Source organism: Corythoichthys intestinalis, chromosome 17, assembly GCF_030265065.1.
Source record: "Corythoichthys intestinalis isolate RoL2023-P3 chromosome 17, ASM3026506v1, whole genome shotgun sequence".
In the NCBI taxonomy this organism is placed as follows: Eukaryota; Metazoa; Chordata; class Actinopteri; order Syngnathiformes; family Syngnathidae; genus Corythoichthys; species Corythoichthys intestinalis.
In genome coordinates this window covers 15,255,200-15,280,155 of record NC_080411.1, presented here as the reverse complement: position 1 = coordinate 15,280,155, position 24,956 = coordinate 15,255,200, and the positions used below count along the sequence as shown (strand labels likewise).

The 24,956-nt window shown below is 39.4% G+C and overlaps 1 protein-coding gene across 2 annotated transcripts in view; it reads left to right on the top strand.

Annotated features, from left to right (window-relative positions):
* Positions 1-301: 301 nt before the first annotated feature.
* The window catches only part of lamc3 (laminin, gamma 3), a 252,084-nt gene continuing 227,429 nt past the window's right edge, over positions 302-24,956 (top strand). For both annotated transcript variants that reach the window (XM_057818403.1, XM_057818404.1), the window contains exons 1-2: positions 302-435; positions 16,616-16,734. The gene's annotated coding sequence lies outside the window, so the exon portion shown is untranslated. The remainder of the gene's footprint in view (positions 436-16,615; positions 16,735-24,956) is intronic.

The following is a 24,956-nucleotide window of genomic DNA, read 5'->3' as shown; positions in this document are numbered from 1 at the left end:
ACTTTGCATTACGGGGGTTTTGTAAGGACAATTTAACATTATCCTATTATTTGGGTAATGACAGGAACAGCTTCTGGGCAGCTCAAGGAGCTGGAGTTGTTTTTTCTTCAAGACTCAGAGAGCTCCTCGACTATAAACACATTGGTTTTAGAAATGAAAGGACACCCCTGAAGGTATTGTTTGCACCGAGAGCCTGGCCACATAATTGTTATTAAATAAATACTCCTTGCATAACGTGGCATCCATATTTCAATAAAAGCTCACGTCACGTTGTCTCCCTTATCTTAAATTACAGTGTCAGGCGGAGGACTGCGTGACGCGGGCGACTGTTTGTTGGAAAAGGCTTACAAAATAACAGCATTGGCATCTTCTCATGAAACGAATGCCATCTGAACGGCGGCGGCGGCGGCGGCGGCACTCTGGGTCCGAATGGTGGTAGGTGTAAATGAAGGGGGGTTTGCAAAATTATAGTTTTTACTAAATTTACATGCGAGGCTCGCTTGAAGCCGTGCGGTGCATTTAAATGAAGACAATGGGGGGGATTAATATGCGGAGTGATTGCTGAATCTGTCTTTCTCAGACCTACAGTCGACTCATTATAAAACCAAAGTACATGAAAAGCGGAATGGGGGCGTTTTTTAAGTGTGGGAAGTTGGGGGAAAACGAGCACGCAGCATTCTGAAGGCTGGCTGAAAAGAGGGCTCTTGATACCCTAATTGCACTCCACTAGAGTGTCATGGTTATTGACATTTTTTTCTGCCATTTTGCCCAATTTGTAAGAGGAGAAAGAGGGGGAAACACATGGAGTCTGACATCAGGTGTCTTGTAAACGCAAATAAAAGCCAATATTGTAGTGCTGCAACGATTAATCGATTAACTCGAGTAATTCGGTTAGAAAAAAGCTTTGAATCAAATTTTCCTGATTCGAGTATTCGTTTAATTAGGTGGCCTTGCAATGGTTAGTTTTGAAAGTGTTTGCATTTAGTTTGATTTGGGTGAATACACTGCCCTCTAGTGGTAACAGTAAATATAACACAACTTATTTAACGTAGCCCCGCGTTTTGTTCCAGGACAAAAATTGAGTGGCATGCCTGAAGAAATTGAACTGAACTGGTTTATTGTAAATATTTTTTTCAATGTTATAGACAAATGGCGTACTGCACGCATGCTATTTTTAGACCGTGACGTCACATCGTAAAGCGAAAGTAAAGCCGAAGTGGGACATTATAGACCTACCCTCGCATAGAACCAACGTAATTTGTGCTACTTTTTGCCGGTAATCTTTTAAAAACGAACATGGCGATCACGCATTGCTTTTTTGGAACTTGTAGAAACGGCTCTAGACATTACGACACATGAAGGATTTTTTCTTCATACGTTTCCGGAAACCAAATACCGAAGCAACTTGCGCGGACTTAACACCAGCTCGGTGAATCCATTCACATTTCATATGAAGTAAACATTTTGTTGGGTTGGCATGGTCTTTCAGAGGACAAAGAGGTTATATTTTGAACTTATTTTTTTATCGTAACGTTGTGCCGTACTGCTTCTGTCTGGCAATGAATGACCTGAAAAGAATTACAATGGTATCTGACTGCCACTGTTACCGTTTCTGTTTTATATATAAAAAAAACAACTTTAGTAAGGGGGAAGTGTAAATAAATTATAGAATTAAGATTTGTTATCAATGAAAAGATTAAACGTGTTCGTTGGCTGTCACTGAGTAGCATTTGCGATCGCTACACAAAGCTAACTAAATTACCCCCAAGCACGGTCAGAGACGTAGGAAAACCAGAGGATATATAAGAAAGACAGGGCTGATGGTAAAGGATAGCTTGTTGAAACAGGAGAATGTCATTGTCAGTCGCGTCGATAAAAAAAGCTAAGGCTATGCTCAGATCGGCTCGTTTTTTTTTTCGTCTTTTTCAGCCTTGGACACTCAAGCCATCTCTTTAACTGAACATTTATATGTTCTTCCACATCTTTGCTAGTGAATTTGGCAGCGGGCACATCATTTTCGGAGAGAATTGTTAGGTTTAGCTCTGTAAACATCTCCTTCTTACATGATTTCCATTCATGTCCTATTAGGGACAAACGGTGGCTTGTCCCTACTTAGCAACAGTAGCTAATGTCATGAATATTAATGAGCGGAAGTGTCGTGTTGCTTGCGGTACGCCATTGATGCTGCATTCAGGTGTTGTTGGAGTAATTGCAAAAAAATGATTCTCTATTACATGGTGTAAAAAAAAAATGCCAATCAATCACTCAACTTGTGATGTATTGTTGGAGCATTAATATAGACAATTTTCCTGAGCGAAATATAGGCGGCGCCATCTTGGAAAGTTTCTGCTTCGAACTTCCGGTTCAGAAAAATATTTCATGAGTTACGGTTGAAGTTAGCAGTGTGTTGATGAAGTTAAAACAGCAAAATCAAGCCAGAGAAACCCACAGAATCTCCAAAAATGGATTCAGCACAATATAGATGAGACATAGATGAGATTGTATGATTGCTGTTATCACTTCGTTGTACATTCGTGGACAGAATAATAACAACCTTTCAGCCTGTGTTGACGTGAGGTACATATTGATACACCGGCCACTTGAGTGACCAAAATGAGATGAAACTAAACATTAGAGCAGGGCGGTAAACCGAAAATTTACCGTCACCGAAATTCTTAACGATGACCGACGTAATTTTGACCATGTCGGTAAATTCGGTAAATTAATAAAACAAGAAAATATAGTCTTTTCATCCCGCTTTGATTCTGTGTTGTTCGTCTATGCTCATTCCCCTTTAAGAAAGCAGTGAATGTGCTTACGTAGGGAGTCACGTGATCATCAGGAAACCAATCAAACAAAAGCCCGGTAAGCTAACGCTAGCAGCTAACGCTACAAGCAAAACGTGATGGAGTGTGGCTTAAGGGAGGTTCACCAAACTTTCAACCGACATTTACTAGACTCTTGGTGGCATCCAGACGGGCTTTCATCCGCTGTCCTCCTTTGTTCTCACGATTTCCGGAGATGGTGCTTTCAGTGCTTTCTACTGGTAGCCAGGCTAACGCTAGCTAGCGGCTAACGCTACAAATGAACGTTATGGAGTCGGATAGCGGCTCTAACCTTGTCGAAACGGCTGAACTTAATGAGTGGATTGGGCACGGACTGCATCTAGCAATTACTATGTGGCGTTATTTTGTATCTGTCTGTGTGTGATTCCTCTGATAGCTTTTGTGATGGTAAAGCATTCAGCATAAAGTACAATCCAACGGCAAAACTTATAATGACCGAGAAATGGCCCCAGCTATTTTTATTGTGCGTGCATTTATTAAAAAATGCACTGGGGGGAAAAAAAACCCTTAAACCATAAAGTAAACACTTGTATTTAATAATTATGTCACAGCAGCCATTAACAATAAGTTGTCTTTTTGAAGTGTACTGTTCAAGCTGCAAGTCATTTGTGTTACAATTACATGTTTGCACAGGCATATTGATTTTGACAATGTACATTGTTCAAGTCATACACGCTGTTATAAATGTTCATACTTGAATTCTTATTGCTTACAATACATTTTTATAAACTTAATGTTTAGACTGCATGTACAATTGTTAAATACAGTATATCAAATTGAATGCTGGTAAATAAATCAACAAGAAATAGTTAATCTGTATTTCATGCATTGATTCAGATTTTCAAATTATATAACAGTCCGCTTGGGAGAATTTATCGTCATTTATCGTTATCGAGATAAATCTGCTCAATTTATCGTGATACATGTTTAAGGCCATATCGCCCAGCCCTACTAAACATTACATTACATTTGCCAAATGCAGAAGGGCTGACGCAGATTTTGTTGTTACAAGCAAATGCTACAAGGTATGTACTGAAGGAGATAGTACCTTTTCTCGTAGGCACCGTCTAACTGTTTGCTTTACTCTTACACACTTAATCAATCAGTTTCTCATATTTACTTTTTGACTGTTTGTATTACTCTAACACACGCAATATAAAATAAATAGCACTTATTCCATAGTTTAAGGAAAACAAGCAGAATATGGGGCATAAGAGATAACGCTTTCTTATCACGGAAGCCCGGCACATGCGTCATACAACTAACCGAGGAAGATTGACGCTGACAAGCCCACGTCTGCATCACCAAGTCTCGCAATCAGTTCTCCTGGACAGTCCACAACAAATGGCAGGACGGTCTGTCATAACACAAGGAACACAGGAGAACGCCTGATATCCAACTGATAACACGACTGACAAAACTCCAAGAGCCGCTTTGACGCTGGGGTGGCAAAATCCACAACTTTCGTTGCCCGGACAACAGTAACTCCCGAATCCTTCTGTCCAATCCACAAACAGACAATTTTCTCAAACACACCCTTCTTCCTGCCCACGGCCCACCCCGCGAGAGCCTTCAATGGACTGGATGTTAAACTAATCGTTGTCATTTTTCTTGCGAACTTTTTGTTGACGTATGATAGGGTGGCCTTGCCTACCCTCCTGAGTGTTTTTGTTTTGCCTTGCTGTTTTGGTCTCTGTCGACCTAAATAAATTGTCAACTTGCTTTCAGTAAGCCTTCTTAAAACCTTTCAAAAGGGAGTCCATGCAAGGGGTTAAGACTAAGGTGAACGCGCGGAGGTTGCTCTTCTGGCCTGATTGCTGGGGTCCCGCCGCCGTTGGAGCTGCACCAGTGCGGGTACGGCGGTTCGGCTGGCGCGATTCCGGCGTTCTGGCAAGAAGGTCAGATTCCTTCACTACATATAAACAAAACTAGTAAGTCATTCCTTTTTATTGCAGATATTGATCGCAATAAAAATCATTTGGACAACATGGTTCCATTTCTTGTTTATTTTAAAACGATCGGTGCATGTGCAAAACAGGTTATTGAATCACAAGGGAAGCATTATTAGAAAAAATAACATACGAGAATGTGATAACAGTCAGCAGAGCTCCGGAGCAGCTTGAGAGCCTTGCCAAACTTTGAGCCGAAATTATGCAGACCCTTGGCGGCATCCAGATAGGCTTTATCCTCTGTAATTCCAGCTCCAATAGTGTATCTTAAATTTGCTGCACTTAAAAAGCTCGTAGTTGGATCTTGGGATTGACCTGATGGACTGCCGCGAGGCAAGTCTCTGTCTCCAGCCTCGCGGCCACCCACGGGGTGATCACACATGGTCTCGATATACAGTTGGGCAAATAAGTATTTACTCAACAACTAATTGTGCAAGTTCTCCCACTTGAAAATATTAGAGAGACCTGTAATTGTCAACATGGGTAAACCTCAACAATGACAGATAAAATGTGGGAAAAAAAACAGAAAATCACATTGTTTGATTTTTTAAGGAATTTATTTGCAAATCACGGTGGAAAATAAGTATTTGGTCAATACCAAAAGTTCATGTCAATACTTTGTTATGTACCCTTTGTTGGCAATAGCAGAGGCCAAACGTTTTCTGTAACTCTTCACAAGCTTTTCACACACTGTTGCTGGTATTTTGGCCCATTCCTCCATGGAGATCTCCCCTAGAGCAGTGATGTTTTGGGGCTGTCGTTGGGCAACACGGACTTTCAACTCCCTCCACAGATTTTCAATGGGGTTGAGATCTGGAGACTGGCTAGGCCACTCCAGGACCTTGAAATGCTTCTTTCAAAGCCACTCCTTTGTTGCCCTGGCTGTGTGTTTGGGATCATTGTCATCCTGAACGACCCAGCCACGTCTCATCGTCATGGCTACGAAAACACCCGGTCTTTGTCATGATGTCCTCCCCTGTCGTGATGATGGCAGATGGATGTGGTATTTCCAAATTGTCTTTTTCAAGGGATTTGATGAGTAATGTTACTCCAGCTCTACCATTGTTTTGAATGGAGAAATTCTGAAACGGAAGTTGCTTGCAAAAATAAGGAAGTAAAGCAGAAGTACCTCGGAAACTATATTTTTGTTTCACAATCAATCTGTTCTTGATCGTATGTATAATGGTGATGGGTGCAATACCTGACCTAACAAAAGATATCCTCCAAACCGTTTTTGTGTTAGATGGCACACATACTAATATGTGTATATATATATATATATATATAATATATATATATATATATATATATAGTCACTATTTTGCACTGTTGGTCTACTGTATACAACTTGTTTTGACCATATTATGTAGAAAGGACAAAACTCCTATGAACATACCTGCCGTTTCTGTCAAATTATCAAATATAAAACTATTCAGTCTCACTTTTCCTGTTGTAACCTAAGAAGTTGAATAAATATTATCAAGCTTCAAAACGTTTCGTTGAGCATGTTTGGTTGTCGATGGGACATCAAAATGACAAATTTTGACAAAAAAACATTGGGATGTTTTTGTCTTTTTGGGTCCAAAATGTTCATTATAATTGGCCAGTGAAGAAAACATCAGTTTGGATAAGAAGTTTATGGTGTCCTGAAAAACGGGACCCAACTAAGCCATTGCAAACATTTTTTTCTTTGAAATAATAAAGGCACATCAAATGCATGCAAAATTGGCCCAAGCCTTAAAGGGTTAAAATGATATCGGATAAGATCGACATCGGTTATTCATGATCGGTTTTGGGCCATAAGTGTATTATAGGCACTTTTTCCAAATTAAATTTTATTTGGAAAACTTTGAAGTTGTTACATTTATCATTATCATCATCCAGTGGGACATCACAATACCATTAGCGATCTAAAACCGCGGGTATCGGTTTGATATCAGTATCGGATTTTTGGAGTTGAACAATATCGGGATATCGGATAAAAAGTCATTATCAGACAATTGTTATAATTATATGGCTTATTTATGTATTTCGCATATGAGTTTTGGATGTATTTTATGAATAAATACAGGCCTTAATTAATATAAATAAAACCAGACATACATTCTACTTATCCTGCCTAATATTTTTTTAAATTTCATAGTATTTAAATGAGTGCCCTATAAATGGTTCATATCGTAAGCCTAACGGTATAATTGCCCAAGTCATATTTAAAGGTTTTCAGAAAAAATTAATTTTCCTCAGTATTTTTATTAAAACTGTGAATGTATCACATGAACAGTATGCTAGTCTTGGGACGAAGGCAATAATGCAGGATGATGCAGCAGTGATAAGAAAGTAATGTCAGGCCAAAATATGAATATATTGGCAGTCATATTGCCTAAATTATAGAAAATTATGCTATTAGGCTAACAATATGTTAGTGTTTAGAATTATGAAAATGGTATATTACACATGTATTTGTGTGCAATTAGCTGGCAGAGCTGGTAGTGATCATGAGGTTGTTTTTTTTTTTTTTTAATTGTTTATTCATAATTATATACTTTAAATACAAATGTAAATACACCTCATTGGTGTTCCGTAAATATACACAAGATGATATGCAACTATTCACTATGTCTAAGAAATATAATGCAAGCAGTGTATAGATTGAGGTGTTTATACACAGCATATATTAAAAATATCAATACAGCAGGAGTGATGCAAATGGCAGGCCCGCTGACAGAAACGCAATAAAAGACACAATAAAGATTTGAGAATCTTTTAACCTAAATTATTCACGAGCACCTCTCCTCGCACCAAAATTTAAAGAATCAATCTGTTTGTACTTTGCAGAGTTTCAACATAAATTCATCTTTGTTTGTCCAAGTAAAAATGCAGTTAGAATGAAAAAGTGAAGAATTAAGAGTCGCTGGTAGGGATGTGACAACCCAGATAGCAAAATATTAACTGGAGCGGATATGGGCCAAATGTACTGCCAATTTCGGCCCAACTTTGTAAAACTGATCGGCCCCAGTGTCTCTTTGAACAATGGCCCAAACTCATTAAGAAGTCACTTGCCGGATCAGTAACCAGTTTTGGGGCAGAACTGGTCCAAAGTATTAAATTTGGAGTTCAATGTATCATACCATAATGCGTTTACATTGCAAATTAAATTTGTCTATTAAAAGCAATAATGACAACACTTCTTTTTCATGCCAATTATCAATGCTAACATATTAATGCAACATACAACAACATAACAACAACAAAATTGTTTTTTTCACAAAATATTTTAATTGTAACAAGCAACTCAACATTAAAGATGACCCATTTTTAGACTGTAAACAACATATTGTATTTGTTAAGGTGCTGGGATAACGGGGGACCTAATTCATTGATGATGAGAGGGAGTGGTAGATAGTGCATACCTGTCAATTCGAGGCCGTTGGCAATCTTACAAATAGTGACGTATGCCCTTACAAATTGGTGACTAATCTTACAACGTTGTATATAGCGTGCAATATGAAACAAAAATAAAACTCAATTTTTAAAATAATTAGGGCTGTCTAAATTATCGCGTTAATGGGCGGTAATTAATTTTTTTAATTAATCATTTTAAAATATTTGACGCAATTAACGCACATGCCCCGCTCAAACAGATTAAAATGACAGCAGTGTAATGTCCACTTCTTACTTGTTTTTTGGTGTTTGGCGCCCTCTGCTGCCGCTTGGGTCCAAATGATTTTATGGGTTTAAGCACAATGAGAGAGCATGGTGTAATTATTGACATCAACAATGGTGAGCTACTAGTTTATTTTTTGACTTTTTACAAATTTTGGTAAAACGAAAACATTAAGAGGGGTTTTGATATAAAATTTCTATAACTTGTACTAACATTTATCTTCTAAGAACAAGTCTTTCTATCCATGGATCGCTTTAAGAAAATGTTAATAATGTTAATGCCATCTTGTTGATTTATTGTTATAATAAACAAATACAGTACTTACGTACCGTATGTTAAATGTATATATCCGTCTTGTGTCTTATCTTTCCATTCCAACAATAATTTACAGAAAAATATGGCATATTTTATAGATGGTTTGAATTGCGAATAATTACGATTAAATAATTTTTAAGCTGTAATTAACTCGATTAATATTTTTAATCGTTTGACAGCCCTAAAAATAATATGAATTTATTGGTAATATTGTAACATATAACCTGGTGCAATCAAAGAACAATCAATATCTTCAGCTATATCATGATTACTCAAATTTAACAGTGACTTGTGTTATAATTGTATGTAGCACTTTTGGCAATTTCTGTCATGTCTTGATGGCTGCACTTCACACATGGCACTTCAGCTCGCAATTCAGTTTGACTTGAAGGTAGTTCGTTAGTGTGTCCAATTATAAATTAAAAAAGTCAATTGATAAATTAACTTACCGATGCAATCTTTGAGTCAGGGAACTTTTTTTTTGCTAATTCTGAGAAGTGATCAGCAATAGTTGCAGGCAAATTGTGTTCGGCAACAAATTGGCAGAATGAAATCTCCGCTTTCGTCACTTTTAATTCTGCAGACTTCATCTTTATGACCAGTGTTAATCCTACTTTTAAAAAGTAATTAATTAGTTACAAATTACTAGAGGTGCACGATAATTATCGGTCCAATAATTATCGGTCCGATAATAGGAATTATGACGTCATCCCAATAAATCCGATAATATATTATCGGCCCTATTAATAATATTTTTGGCACGGTGTCGCAATGGGATTTTTGCGTTTGTTTCCAGTCCTGTTTTTCCAGTATCTAAAGTTTTGTTACTGTCTTTGTTTTGTTCATTATAATAATGTTCATGTCATCATGAAAATTCTGGTTCGGTCAAAGGCAAATCTAAGCTGAATCAACCACTAGTATTTTTTACCTACAGGTGTTCAAAAACTCAGGTGAATATACATTGAAAAATTATATTATCGGTTATCGTATCGGTGTCGGCCTTGAGGAGCAGGAAGTTATCGATATCGGTTTCAAAACATGCACCCCTACAAATTACTTCTCCCAAAAAGTAATTGAGTTAGTAACTCAGTTACCTGAAGGTAAGAGTAATTAGTTATTTGGCAAAGTAGTGTTACCTTTAATGTTTTTTTGTTTTGTTTTTCCCCATTTAAAAAAAATAGATAAATAAATAAAACATCGGAACCTTTGCTATGTTTGGAAATCGTTAAATGTTGTGAATCAACTGTTAAAGTTGTTCAAATTGCTACCGTTTTTGCATTACTTCCCTTCTGTCTACTTTCGACATGTGAAAGTTTTAAAACTGTTTCATCATTTAAAGATAGATTCAAGTCAAGATTTTGGCACTTTAGGAGTATTTTAGATAAAAAGTTACTTAAGTTCGCTAGGAAGGTTCAATACAACCAGACCTGGCTGCAGAAAGAAATTACAGGGGGGCATTAAATTTTTTTGGGGGGGCACACTTCTTCAATGTAAATTTAGCCGTAACAGTGGCGTTTTTACCCGTTATATTTTCTGATGATAGTGTCAGTCAGTGAAACTGCAGGAGGTGGCAGCGCTATCCCTTCATGTTGACTTTCGGCCGCGTCTTTGTCATGGCTTGAGTTCGTCTTTAGTTTCTTGAGAAAAAAACACGGATGTCCATTCCAATTTGAATTAGCAACGGAGGAGCCGCTCAATCGCCATTTCTGTAACCGGAGCAATCCCTATCCAATCGCAGTACACAATAGCAGGTGTTGTGCCGAAAAATAGCCGCCCCGCGTGAAATGTCCCCCCTGACGGGAACGCTTATTTATAACGCTTTATTGAGGTGAAAATATCAAATGTTTTCATGGACTCGTTACAGTAATGGATTTACGACTGTAAAATCACTTTTAAATAAATAAATTAGACAAAATACTAGTACTTTATTTTACTAACAAATCGTGGACTGGGCCACATAACCATCTTTGAACAGACATGTATTAGTCTACAGGTTTTCACGACCATATCTCAATGACAATCACACAGTTATGACATTTAGTTCAAGCAGAGTAAAATAATACATATATTCACGGTATAAGAAAATCGTTTCCATGTCCATCGATTGGTAAGAAAAAGCTGTACGAGTGACGTGTAGGCGCTCAACAATAAAATAAATAAACAAATCAAATAAACGCTCAATAAAGCGTTATAAATAAGCGTTCCCGTCAGAGGGGGACATTTCACGCGGGGCGGCTATTTTTCGGCACAGCACCGGCTACTCAGCCTGCCCCCCTTATCTGTGATTGGCTAGAAATTGCCTACATTCGCTGCTGTGATTGTGACGACAGATCAAGATAGGATGACTAGAGCAGTGTTTTTCAACCTTTTCTGAGTCACGGGACGTTTTTACGTTGGAAAAAATCTTGCGGCACACCACACCAAAATGTTCCAAAATTACTTTCTGTATAGTATATTTAATTATAAAATAATTTCTCAGTATTTATACTTACTCAGTGTGAAACGTTTAGCAATTAGGCTTGAAAAACTATCAGACAGGGGACTTGAGCAATGCATTTAAGCACATCAGGGCTGGTCGTCTCGCTGACAATGTCTTTGCAGACAGGTAGTATTAACGTCTCTGTCCCAGTTTGGGACTTTTGGGATTTAGCAACAAAGTAACTGGCTTTCAGGGCGTTTTTATTTACCTTTGTAGTTTTCCTCAAAAAGTTGCCCATTTCTCTGTGTTTTCACGAAGGCATACAAAATAATCCATCGACTTGTTCTGAAGCGACGGGGGTTCATTTGGAGATGAGTTTAAGCTTGTATGGCGCCATGGCGCTAGATAGCCGCTCGTGTCGCGTTCAAGAACTGCTCGGATTTCTAGGTATCTCCCAACTAGCTGTCTTCGATAATGTGTTGGAATAAAACAAAGAGGGAGGATTAACGGTCGTCACATATGGATAAAATGGAAAGGACACCTTTGTATATATCGACACTTGACGAGTCAAATAATGAACAGTAGAAGTGCTGGGCTCCACATTGTTACGGAGAGCAAGGTGGCTGACGGCTAGAAATCCGAGCAGTTCTTGAACGCAACACGACTCATCTGCACACAACCGAGAACTTTTTCCACATTCCTTCCTTCCTTCCTACTGCAACTTTGCCCGACGATGTTAAAAAAAAAAGCGACATTGGATAATTTCTCGCGGCGGCGGCACAATCGATTGAAAAACACTGGAATATAGGGTTCATTCTCCCCGTGTGTGTGTGTGTTTTTGTGAAAGTTTTTTTTTTTTTTTTTATTTTAAAAAATTACACCGTACAGTTTAATCGAGCTAGGGCGGGCACAGCCGTCCCTCAGGGCGGGCACGGCCCCCTAATGCCCGCCCATGCCGCCGGGTCTGAATACAACAGAGCCTTTCTGAGAAGTCTGCTGCTTCAAAATGGCGGCTGTTTATGAACACCGCCGTCTGTCATTTCACATGTAGTTCTATAAGGATTTGATATCTAGGCGTAGATTGTAGGCTGTTGGCTACAGTCAGGAAATATTGGAGCCAACTAGCCTAGCATCACGTTTCACAGCGTCATAACACTCTTCTCTCCCAGTGTCTCTGACTTTTCTCGCGTCATTCAACCAATGTAGTAACCCACATTGTCACATTGCCGAAACGGTGACAAAATCGGAACGGAGAAAAAAAAAAACGTAATACACGAAAAACGTACAGAATTTTAACGTACGGCCTACACATTTAAAAATCAGTGCTCACTTGAACAAATTACGCCGAAACCGTACAACTTGACAGGTATGCCGAAAACAACGGTGCAGTTCTGTGTGCATTTATTTAACTAAAGTGCTTCAGCGTAAACATAACATATGCACTGATAAACATGAGCACCCAATGGCCGGCTACTCGGCCCGCCCCCTTATCTGTGATTGGCTAGAAATTGCCTTCATTCACTGCTCAGATTGGTTGAATTGAATGACGGCAGATAAAGATAGGATGAATAGAGGGTTCGTCCTCTCCGTGTGTGTGTGGGGGGGGGTGTTTTTGTAGAAGATTTAAAAAAAATAAAAATAAAAATGACACACTACAGTCTAATTGAGCCAGGGCGGGCACAGCAGTCTCTCAGGGCGGGCCCGGCCCCCTAATGCCCGCCCATGCCGCCGGGTCTGGCTCAATAGGAATGCATTTCTAAAGGAAGCACCTAAAAAGTATACCAGTGTTAAAAACTGTACTGCAATACTGCAAACCCTGTTTTATGTACAAAACCAGAACAGTTTTGATTATTTGGAGGACAGTGACGTCTGGTTTTCTCTTCACACTCTCTGCGCTATTGCATTGGGGGCATCCATTAGTGGCGTTCTCCCGTAAAAATGAAACAAAGTGAACAACCGTTCATCCATTAGCTTTGGTTGTGAATTCGATGACGGCACTCCAAAAAAAAAACTCCTACGTAGAAAGAGCGTGTAGGCTGGAGTGTTGTTGAGCGCGGCCGTGCCTGCTAATGATGCCACGCTCGGTTGAAAGAAGAGCTTTGAGAGGAACCCGGATGACGTCTGCCAAGTGCTGCCGCCAAACAAAGTGCATATGGCTCAACCTACACTGTGTATGCTTTCATCTCGCTTAGTTTTTCCCAACCTTTTTTTTTTTTTTTTTAGACTAGATATGACGGCATGGTACCAAAGAAAAAAGCATTAAAACCAATTAAAACAGAAGATCATAGAGCAATAAGAAAATGCTAATTCTGGAGAATTTGTAATGGTAGCTTTGCTGTCATGGTCTGCATATCAGGACACTTCCTCTTGATTTGGGGCCATTTCGGGGTCACTTTTTTTTAAATATCAGGTCACGTGAGTTGCAAATCAATAGGAGTTGACGCAATCTGACCTTTTAGCCAGACTGCAGGAATCACGGCGGCTGAACCGCGCTAGCGCAATTCCAACAACCAGGGCCGGCGGAACCCTGACAACCCGGCCAAAAGGCCAAACTCCGCGCGTTCACCTTAGTCTTGACCAGGGGTGAAAGTGGGCCAGAACGGTCAGGAACGCTGTTCCGGTATAAGATTCAGGGCCAGAACGCAGTTCCGGTATAAAATTCAGGGCCGGAATGCTGTTCCAGTATAAGATTCAGGGCCGGGATGCTGTTCCAGTACATGGTGCTTTGATTCCGAAAATATGACGGCAATTGTCAAAACGCTATGTAAAAAAAAAAAAATAAGGCTAAGGTGCCACACATACATTTCATCTCCAAGAAGAAAATAATCTACCAACATCAGATTTACATACACAAGTGTTAACAACAAGCATAATGAAGTGCTTGTGTAGCGTAATCCGTTTCCACCAATATTTGTTATTTTATTCCACAGACGGCATGGAGGTTTCCGCAGCTGCTGCAGTTATCAGAGTCTGATGATGATGTGTCACCTCAATGTGCGAATGCACGCAGCAAAGCAAAACGCCTGGACTCATTAATTGACATGTGATCAGCAGAGATAGTTAGCTCTGATTGGTTCAAATGGCATGTTTTCTGGAACAGCAAAAAAAAAAAAAAAAAGGTTGTTGAATTGATGCAACAAAAAAAGGGCAAAACATAAAATGGATCAAATCTTTAAGAGCAATGAAAGAGTTGAGGAGGCATATTTATCATATTTAGTTTTATTTGGTCTGATGGGGAGGTTCAAAACATCGTCGCTGTCAATGTGCACTTTGGGCTTATATTTGTTCATTTATGTTAGGCTACTTTTTCATTTCCTTATGATTTGAAAAAGTCATTGTTTGCGCCATCTTCAAAATATATTCCATTTCACTCTGCATAATATAAGTCATTTGTACTTATTTTTCTGAATGTATGTTACTTATATCTTTATTATTTAAAATAAATAAATAAATAAATGTTTACTTCAATTTTAATACACAACCTATCATCTTAAGTAGTTAGAATTGAGATTTGGCATTTAGTATGTGAGGAAATGAGGGACAATAAAAATTAGAAGATGGAAGTTGGGGTTATTGCTGTTTTTGTTAACTTTTATTTTGCAAATCATTGGAAAAAATACAATTTTGAATGAAAAATAAATATATAAAATTTCTGGCTCTGTGGCGACCTTCACGTCGGGGAGTTCCGGCAAGAAATTCTAGCTACTTTCACCCCTGGTCTTGACCCCTTGTACTGACTCCATGCTAAAAGCTTCAAAAGGCTTCGAAACACGAGTTGACAATTTTATTCCAAGTCGGCAGCAATAATACAGCACAAAAAGACCCAGGTGAGGAGGCAAACTGGATCCAGGGTCAGAGAAAAATGACAATGATTAGTTAAACATTCAGTCTTTTAAAGGCTCTGTTGAGGCGGGCTGTGGTCCGGAAGAAGGGTATGTTTGGGCGTTGTTTAGGATTATTCTCTGTTGTGGATTGGGCAGGAGGGTTTCGGGCGTTACTGCTGTCAGGGCAGTGAGTGTTAAGGATTTTTCCATCCACAGCATCACGTGAGTGCTGAGTGTTCACTTCTCGGTTCCTCCTTATCAGATGTTCCTTGTGGCAAGACAAGATGTCCCGCCATTTGTTCTGGACTGTCCAGAAGAATTGATTGCGGGATTTAGTCTTGCAGACATGGGCTTGTAGATGTCTTGCCTATCACCTGCTTGTCAGCGTCAATCTTGCTCAGTCAGCTGCATCACGGGGGTTGGGCTTCCGTGGTCAGAAGGTGTCCTGTATCTGTTCTGCCCTTATCTGCCCATTGTCATCATTTCAAGTCCAACTTTTCCTAATATCAAATAATATTTGTTTTGTTTTTCTTGAAGTATGATATAAATGCTATTTATTTTATATTGGATGTGTTAGAGTAATACAAACAGTCAAAAAGTAAGTATGAGAAAAGATACTATTCCCTGATTGATTATATTAAGTGTGTTAGACTAATACAAAAAGTCAAACAGTAAATAGGAAAAAAAATACTATTCCCCTCAGAGTGAAGTTTTGTGCGACTGAAATGAATAACGAACATGGGCGCTGCCAGACATATTTCACTGGGGCACGTGCCCCAGTATTGATCAGCAGTGCCCTAGTGTAAATTTCAATGGTAAAAATAAATAAATAATAAACTTTGGAGTTTTAAGTCTACTTAGCATAATCTACTAAATGCGCCTATTTAATATGGTCAAATTACTCTATTCATTCCATATCCACTATCTGCACATGGTTCCTTAATATGGTAAATTATGCACGCACCTTTGTCGGTGATAGGCATATAAATTGATACTTCCGCAAAGCACTTTTGGAAAATATGCTGCGTTCATGTGTATCCGGAGATCTGACTTTCTGAGTTGGAAAACCATTCTGATCTGTTGTAAAATCGTAATATGGGATAAAAACATGGTTGCTACAATGAAGGGCAGCCTATTTTTCTGCCCCGGCAATGCTTCTCAAGTTGAATGTCTGTCTGGAGCTTTTATAGACACCATGTAATAGAGACTCATTTTTTCGATTACTCCAACAACCCGTGAATGCAGCATCAATGTTACAGCGCGTCTGCCAATCATACAGTCGACGGCGCAAATGACATCTTGCCGACTCTTTTACAGGTTAGTGCCAGATAGGATGTCCATTTGTTGTTTGTTTTTACCTATATTACCTTATGAGAGAGGTAAGCTAGGTAACCCACTTTGGCAACATAAACCACATTTAGGTCGCAACTTACCAGTTGAGAAATACTGATTAATTGCACAACAGTTATAGTGATATCCCCATTTCTGTCCAGACAAAGTAGAGCAGCAGAATGTTGGAAGAGGTGAAGGAGAGATGGAAGTTGAAACCCTTTTTACTTGTCATGTTTGTGTTCTCATTTGTTCTTTTTTCATTCCAGAGTCTGATTGAGCTGGATGGACGGGGTCATGCAATGCAACTGTGGTGCATTATCAGGGCGCGGTAGTTAACGACGCCTGTGTCTAGCAGCTTGGTCGGACGATTGCCTTGCTTGCCGCTGTGAGTACCATCTTCGTGCTCTCCGACGTTTTCTACGCTTGTATCCTAGTTTGATCATTTTTTTGGTGCTCTATTTTCTGTTGGACTTTTTGCTCCCATATGCCTGAGTTATACTTCTGCGTTGCTGTGACGGCGGAGTTACTATGGCATCAATGAGCATTCCATAGTTCTGCGGCAAGGGAACACGTTGCTCTGTAAGTCACCGCTAAGCTACTAGAGGGGTGTGGCGTTGTGTTTGTATGGTTCTGGGGGACTCTTGTCGAATTCCTGTAGTTTTCCTCCGGCTACACAATAATGCCAACGTTGATGGAACGCTTGAATGTGGCTCTTCAGCTCATTAAAATTGAACAACAAATGTTGATCATACTGTAATGTCCGTAACTGTGCGCGGGTCCTTTAAGAAGCGCTCAGACTGGGCAGTGGTGACTTAGGGGGATTCAAGTGGAAAGAATGGGAGAAAGCGGAATTTTCCGGTCGCATGTTGCGGCAGCCCGTTATTATTTTGTTATTTATTGTATTGTTGCCACAACAAAGTGGGGATATTGAAGGAATTTGGACCTCCCGGCCCAGAAGCGCACGGGGAGGCCGGCAACAGAACGGAAATGTGCTCCGCCACCCGACCCCTCCGAGCGGAGCCAGGCCAGGAGGAAGCCAAACTCCGCGCGTTCCTGTGTTAACCCTTTGTTCTGACTCCAAGCTCCAAAAAGTCTAAAGAAGGCTCACCGGAAAACAGGTTGACAATTTAATGATTCACAGAGGTCTAAAGAACAAGGCAAAAACAGACGACGGAGGTACAGAGGCTGGATCCAGGGTCGTGTCACAACGGTTACATAGGAAATGTTTCCGAGGAGCGACAAATTGTTATCAGTGTTCAGTCTTTTTAACGTCTTTGCTGACGCGGGTCTTGTCGAAGGCGTTTCTGGGCGTTGCTTTGGGGCCGCCCCCGCTGTGGCCGGCCCTGGGCGGTTTAGGTTCGTGCGCGGATTTGGGACGCCCGCTATCCACTTCGCTGTCCGGGCTGGTGGTGCTTGTTCCAGGACAAAACGCTTTGTCCTTGGAATTTGCTGAGAGCAGATTCCCCGAGTATGTGCGTCACTCATGATAAGACGGCATTGTGTATCTCTATTTCTTCTCATTAAACTATGGTGTGCTATTTGTTTTATATTAGTAGTGTAGTCCTACCGCAAATATGAAAATGATACACATTTCCTGATTAATTATATTACGTGTGTTAGCCTAATGCAAACAGTTAGACGGTGCCTACGAAAACCTGTACCATATGTATGTGTTAGACTATATATGTGTTAGACTAATGCAAACAGTTATATGGTGTGTGCGATGACGATATCGTTTCCCCTTCATTCCCCCTCTCGAGCCCCGACAGGGGATCGAAAAAACATGGATGTGGCCTTAGAACTTAGCTTTGTCAAGTGGTGGAAGAAATGTAGCAATTGATGAACAGTTTAAACAGGGATGTTCGAAATTTGTCCCCCTCAGGACTCCTGTTAAGTACTCTTTAAAACAATATGATACCGCCTCAAAGGGTTAATCCTTGGTTGTCTTCGGTCCCGTGGCTATAGGCATCAGCTCACAGTGCCCTCTTTGTACAGGTGCATTGAGACCGATTTTGCATGATCAAATAGACGGGCTACCCATCAAGTTATTCCTGTCGCTAGGAAAAATGAGATATACATTCAGTTAAATTAAATTAAATTAAAATAAAAATAAAGTTAATCTTTAGTTAAGAAAAATGAGAGACACACTAAGCTAAATTTGGTCCATTGAATAACAACCTTTAAATCAGGAAAAGTGAGAACCGTACTGAGTTAAATTTTGGTCCAGTAAATTAAAATTTAAGTGCCCCTCTTTTCACTTCCGTAACGTTAGGGTCAACCACCACCTGTAGTAAGAGGGAACTGTGCGCAGCCCTGAAGAAAAAGGAATGCAACAGTGTGTCAAACATCTCAGAACAGCTTTTAAATGAAGAAAAAGAACAGCACTGACAAACTACTACATCTAAAAACATAACACAGCAAAAACATTCCCCCATTGACTAGAGAATGGTGAAAAAGCGGTACTGTACAAAAGCGGAATGTTGCAATACAGAAAAACTTGGACACCATGAACTCGAAACTCGAAATAAACGTCTTCACCCCTTACCAGTTGTTGAAAATGATGGACACAGACGCCTGTAGGCAAACTTTATTCCACCCCAATTAAAGAAAAACTTTATTCCGCCCCATTGACCAAAAATGAATAAATATCCTAATCAAAAGTATATAAAAATAATAAAAGTTATATTCTCCACCCCAAATGACAAATATGGCTAAAGGCTGAAGAATAAAACTGGGACTTAAAAATGGCACAAATCTACCGAGTACTATGATTTAGAACCTAACAAAAAATAGTAGTCTTTGAACAAAAATCCCAAGAACGAAAATGAATCTATGGTGATTGTGGAGATGTAAAACAATCCAGTGATATGACATGTGTCGAGGAATTACAAAACCCAAATGTGACTGCAAAAGATCGAAAAAATGTGACGGAAAAAATAAACCCCACTACATAAACAATGTGTATTCCCACCACTTACCAACAACGTCAGGGGCACCTTTCCACATCACATTTCTAACAGCAACATCCGCATGTGAAATCAATAAAAGGGAAAAAAGGAAAGAAAATCCAAACCTTTTAGCGAAAAATAATATTACAAAGAACAAATAAACGAGAGCACTATAGCAACAGGGACCATGGCGCTAAACCTATTTATTTCCATAATCAATTGTCGCTTCCTAGGACATGGGTCGTATGGGAATTTGTTTATTTTCTCCCAGTCCGGATCCGTCATGGTTGCCCCCCACCCTAGTGGATCCTAGTGTAGCTGTAATCTGTTCAACTCAAAAGAATACAGAGCCTCCAACATATTTTAAAACACTCCCTAATTAAAGCATAGAACGACTTTGCCTTTGTGTAGAACACAAACAATGAGCTTAAGGTGTCTAAAATATAATGCGGTACCTACAGGAAAGTTAATCATTAGAAAGTGAAAATAAAATAATAAAAGTAAAGAATCTTAATCAAATACATCTGGGACTATGTGGTGTACTTAAAATATGTCACGTACTCACACGTTTTAGTTTCTTTGCCTACTGCTTGTCGAGACGTCTGAGGCACGGTAATCTCTCTAACATTTAAATACTCTCTCAAACTCAAAAAGACCGGAAAACATTCACCTCGACAAAACGCAGCATCGTCAGCTGGGGTGAGTATAAAACCGTGCGGACAGTCGTGACGGCTGTCCCTTGGCGATGAACCATTATTTTGTGAGCACCTGTTCTCACACAACCACCCGCTCACGGCTCGTGCGATACCGCAGTCACAGCCCTGAGGGAATAGGTGGGGTCTGGAATCAAACCTTTGATCCTCCAACCATTGGCGATCCCTTCTCCCACCCGCGCAACCGGTGGTCCGTGTGCCGGTGCGATGGCTCCGCTTGTTATACCCAGTTCCAGCCCTGCTAGCGTTCAGGGCGAATGTCCTCCCATCCTGTCAACATACACATCTGGTGTTTCAGGGGATCGATAAATAGAAATAAGGATAAACTTAAGAATAGCCGATTTGTCATACTTACTTATCTTAACTGGGCCTATTTGTAACCTTACCGCCTGAAACGTCCCAACCGCACCAGTCTCAAAACTCCAACATGTGATGTGGCAGATTATTATCCTTAAACCTTGAAATCTTTTGGGAAACAATGTGGTCAGGGAAAACTTTAGATCGTTTTAATGGCCTCTGCGTGCTCCTAAAATGTGTCGTGCTATTAAAGCTAAGTGGGATTATGAATAGTATTATGTTTATAATAATTTACTGTTTGTTGGGCCTAAGAACTGTATGTTTAGAGTTGAACAGACTGTACAAGTCAATAAAAATTTACAATTGTCCGCATCCATATTAACTTTCAGTAATAATGTTGGTGTTATCTTGGCCCACTTAACCCCCTCTAGCCATGCCCACAATTGCAATTGTAAGCATGGCTATATCACTCATAGCTACTACTCAAAGTGCATTATGAATACCCGGTACATGTTATCATTCCCAAGTTACATCAGCTTGTGTGATACCCCAATTATCTAGACCAAATCAAAAACTATCCCCTATGGTGGTCTAAATGCCATCATTTGAGATTCTAACTCCCTTTTTTTTTTTTTTTTTTTTTCCAATAAGCTTAATAATATTGATCGTCAACAACCCTAGTCACAAGGAATCATTTTGTCAAAGGATGGGCGTTGTACATTCATTTCTACGGTGTGTGGTTGTCTACTACACGTTTAAACTGTTCAATGGTTACCATTGCAACAATCAACACAAAAACATTTATATGTCTTATTATTTCCAGTTTACAAACCCCTCATGTCCAATTCAGATCCCAAACAAAGCCACTCAGCAATAATTAAAATATTTATGTCTTGGAAAGTGATGCCTTTTCCTTTGTTCCTTATGTCATTCAAAATATGTATCTTTCTCCCCTTTTGTGAAACAATTAGGTCCCCCGAAAATAATTGCAAAATAACAAACCAGTGAATAGGATCAATAGAATAAATGCAAGTCAACCAGTTTGACTTTTTATAAAAAATGGAAAAGAATAGATGAATAGAATTTTTAGAAAAAATTCTAAAAAAATATGAAAAATACAGTTAGCACAGACATGGAACTAAACAACACTTTCTCCACTCCTCCTCCTTTTTTTTTTTTTTTTTTTAATATTATTCAAGTCCTTAAAAATAAAAATCTGTTCCATAAAGGTGTCCAAAGGAATGGAAAAATATCACATGAGAGTAATTCATCAAAAGATCAAGAACAAAAATCCAAAATGAAAACATAAAAATTGTCTTATACTGGGGAAATTGTATTTATAGGCAGTAGACTTGGAAAGGTATTCTGAAATTAAATTAACTCATCTCTAGATTCTGTCTCATTATCGTTGTATCGTTCGAGTATTATTCTTAACTTTTAACATAAGCAACTTCCCCAGCATAATAAATTGCATTTGGCACGATGCCCGTGTTTGTTTACGTTCTCAAATTTAATTCCTCCCCTCTTATGTAATTTGTTAATTCGATTCCTACTGTGGTCTTTCTCTTAAAAAAAAAAAAAATTGGTTGCTAATTTCCCCTATAATTTCAAAGCACAAAATTTACCTACATTGGTCTTGTCTTTTCATCCCAGATCATGAAATTGGTGAAAATGTCTTATTCCCCTTTTTTATTTTATTTTATTCATTTCTTGATTTCTTTTTTGCAAGGATAGCCCAATTCTATCCGCAGGTGACCCAAAAGATTATATTTTAGTGAAATCTGGCATTTTCAAGTCTTTTTTTAAAAACCTAAATCCACTTTTACATTGTCCCGTATATCAAAATTAACACATATAGGAGATTCTCCCTCCGCATTCTTCCGGGAGTCAATAGTGGCTAGGGAAGGACTGTCTTATCTATTGTTTTACCAAAACAACCAGAGACTTGAGCTTGAGATGACCCACTTTAAAACTTTGCTCTTTCCTAAACTTTAACCCTTTAGGCAAGGCATCTCAAACTTAAATTAGCTTCTATAGACTCCAAATTAAACGGAACTACAAAATAACTCCAAAATCAGTTTTACAAAAGTGCAAAAGGAAAAGAAAATATACTAAATGAAATTATTTCCTTCAAGTGTCAACAATGAAAAGAAAATATCCAAGTTAAGATAAAAATAAAAACTAATAAGACTTACTATTTATCTCATTCTGGGAACGTTATCTCCGATGTAAATTTGGAATCGTGATAAGTGTTATGAAAGAACCATTTGCTTCTTTTTTTTTTTTTTTTTTTTCAAAGATGTTCTAGTTACTCTAAGGGGTGTTATGAATGTCAATTAGCTCAAATATTTACAATTCTTATATTGCATTGTTACATGTTTTATTGTGGCCCCCTATTTGATAATTTGTCAATTAACTTTGGTCATGGCCTGTCTCGACAAAGTTGGCCACTTATTTCCTACTCTATTTTCATAACAGCAAAAATTAGTTCAATTTTAATTGTCTTCTTATATCAAAACTAAAATCAATAAAGTTATCCTGTTGTTCTTTGGATCCCAGCTGAATTCACGACAGCCAATTCTATCAACATGTGATCCAAAAGTGACACTTTCCCCATATTCATCATGCTTGAATCCCCTAAAAATTACATTTCAAACTATTCGTTATACTAGAAGCGAGCCATGATATCAATTCCCCGTTACTAATTTTAAGGTGTTCTTTGCTGGTTCGGTTTTGCATGTTTGTTATTCTAATAATTGTAAGTTCGTGGTTGAACGCATCACTTTAATATTCTTTTGTTTTATCTACATTCTTTTGTGAGTAAAAATCTTCTTGTTAGAAAAAGCTTTTTTTTTTTTTTTTTTTTTTTTAAAAATCTATAACTTTACCAAACATCCAGGGCCTTCAGCCCTCCTTGCTCTGCTTGGCCTGAACAAGAGCAAGAGGGGCCTCCCGCCCATCGGCCCGCGCACCTCATTTTGAACACTGTGTTCCTTTTCTAATCAGATCTACTGATTTTTTAGAATTTTTTACATGTTGTCCCTTTTTGGCTCTCAATTTTATCTTAAAATGTTAAACAAGGACTGGAAAATTCCCAGCTTCAATTCTAGCCTCCCCTTATAATCAATTTTGGCAAAAAAAACCCAGCGGATGCCGTCGAGGACCCCATGTTGCAAATAGGGGCCACCGACGGCCCGCCCTCCTTATTTTGAACACAGTGTTCTTTTCTAATCAGATAACCCAACTCCAGGCGCCATGCCAACGGCTGTCTCCCAGAACGTTAACAGGGGCGCTTCCTATTTTTTCGGCTTCATTTCGAACAACACTAAGCAAAACAAAACGTCCACTTACTTTAACAGGAGACTACACGACACCATAGCAACTTAACATTTAAACAACAACAGTGGCAGTCCAACAACTGAGTTTCGATTTCCGTGAACAACTCGTCTAATTTCTTCCCTGTACCCTCACAGCCCTCCTTAGCGCATTCATATAGCCATGTTTGTCACGGGTCCCTGACCTATCTCCGCTGGGCGAATGTGTTCATGGCCATGTCCATTGTTCTGCTTACCGCAAGCAGCGAGGCCCCCTTTGCTGTTGGGCGTCACTCCAACAGCGGCCTTAATACCTTTATTCTTTTTTAAGGGGGGACCACTTCCTAGGGCCTCCACAACCCAGCTCTCAAACCTCAGACTCGTCAGCCCTGAGGTGTGGAACCGCTACGTTCCAGTCCCGGTGGCTTTGGCCCGGCCTGACGCTGCCCGCCAGCCAAACCACCACAACCTTCAGGACAAGTATATGTCTATCCAAATTTATATGTATACCTCTAAATATACATATAAATGCATACACATATTGCGCGTACAGACCCCTCATCTAACTTAGAAAGTGGGTCGTCGCATCTACTCTATACTCAAATATACATGCACATATCTATCCCATACACATATCTTTGTATGTATATGCATACATGCGCATGTATATATTACGTATGTCCCACCCATCAAATCGGGAAACAACAACCTGTTGTCTAGGAGCCAACCAGCCTGACCCTCTCCATTCCCCAGAGGGGGAATGGAGAGGGTCGCGCAGGCAGCGGCTCACAACCTCTTTTGTGTTGTTAGGTTTCTCGCAATTTAATAAGGCTCCGGGGACACCGCTTCCTAATAACCTAAGCTTGTCCTGTTTTTTTTTTTTTTTTTTTTTTTTTTTTTTTTTTTTTTAAATCTTTCGCCCAGCCTAAACTACGCGACGCATGGCATATATGTTGCACTCTTTCTGAATCTACCCCTCTAGTGCTAAGACTAATGAAGACTAATGTTACACTACACTTGTTCTCCCCTTATTCCTTCAACAGAATGCACAAATCACAGTTAGACAAAACACAAAATGGTCGAAGGTCGCTTCAAGTCAACTTTCACCCGCCTTAAATTATGACAAAACGTCTTTTTACCTTTTCGGCTTTTAGCGGTGCACCTAAAAGGGCTCCAGTTGACTCTTCCGCAGCCGTTCGTCCATCCCCTCCGTCGTCTGGGCCTATCACGTCGTCAAACCATCACGTCGGGTCGCCAACTGAAGGAATTTGGACCTCCCGGCCCAGAAGCGCACGGGGAGGCCGGCAACAGAACGGAAATGTGCTCCGCCACCCG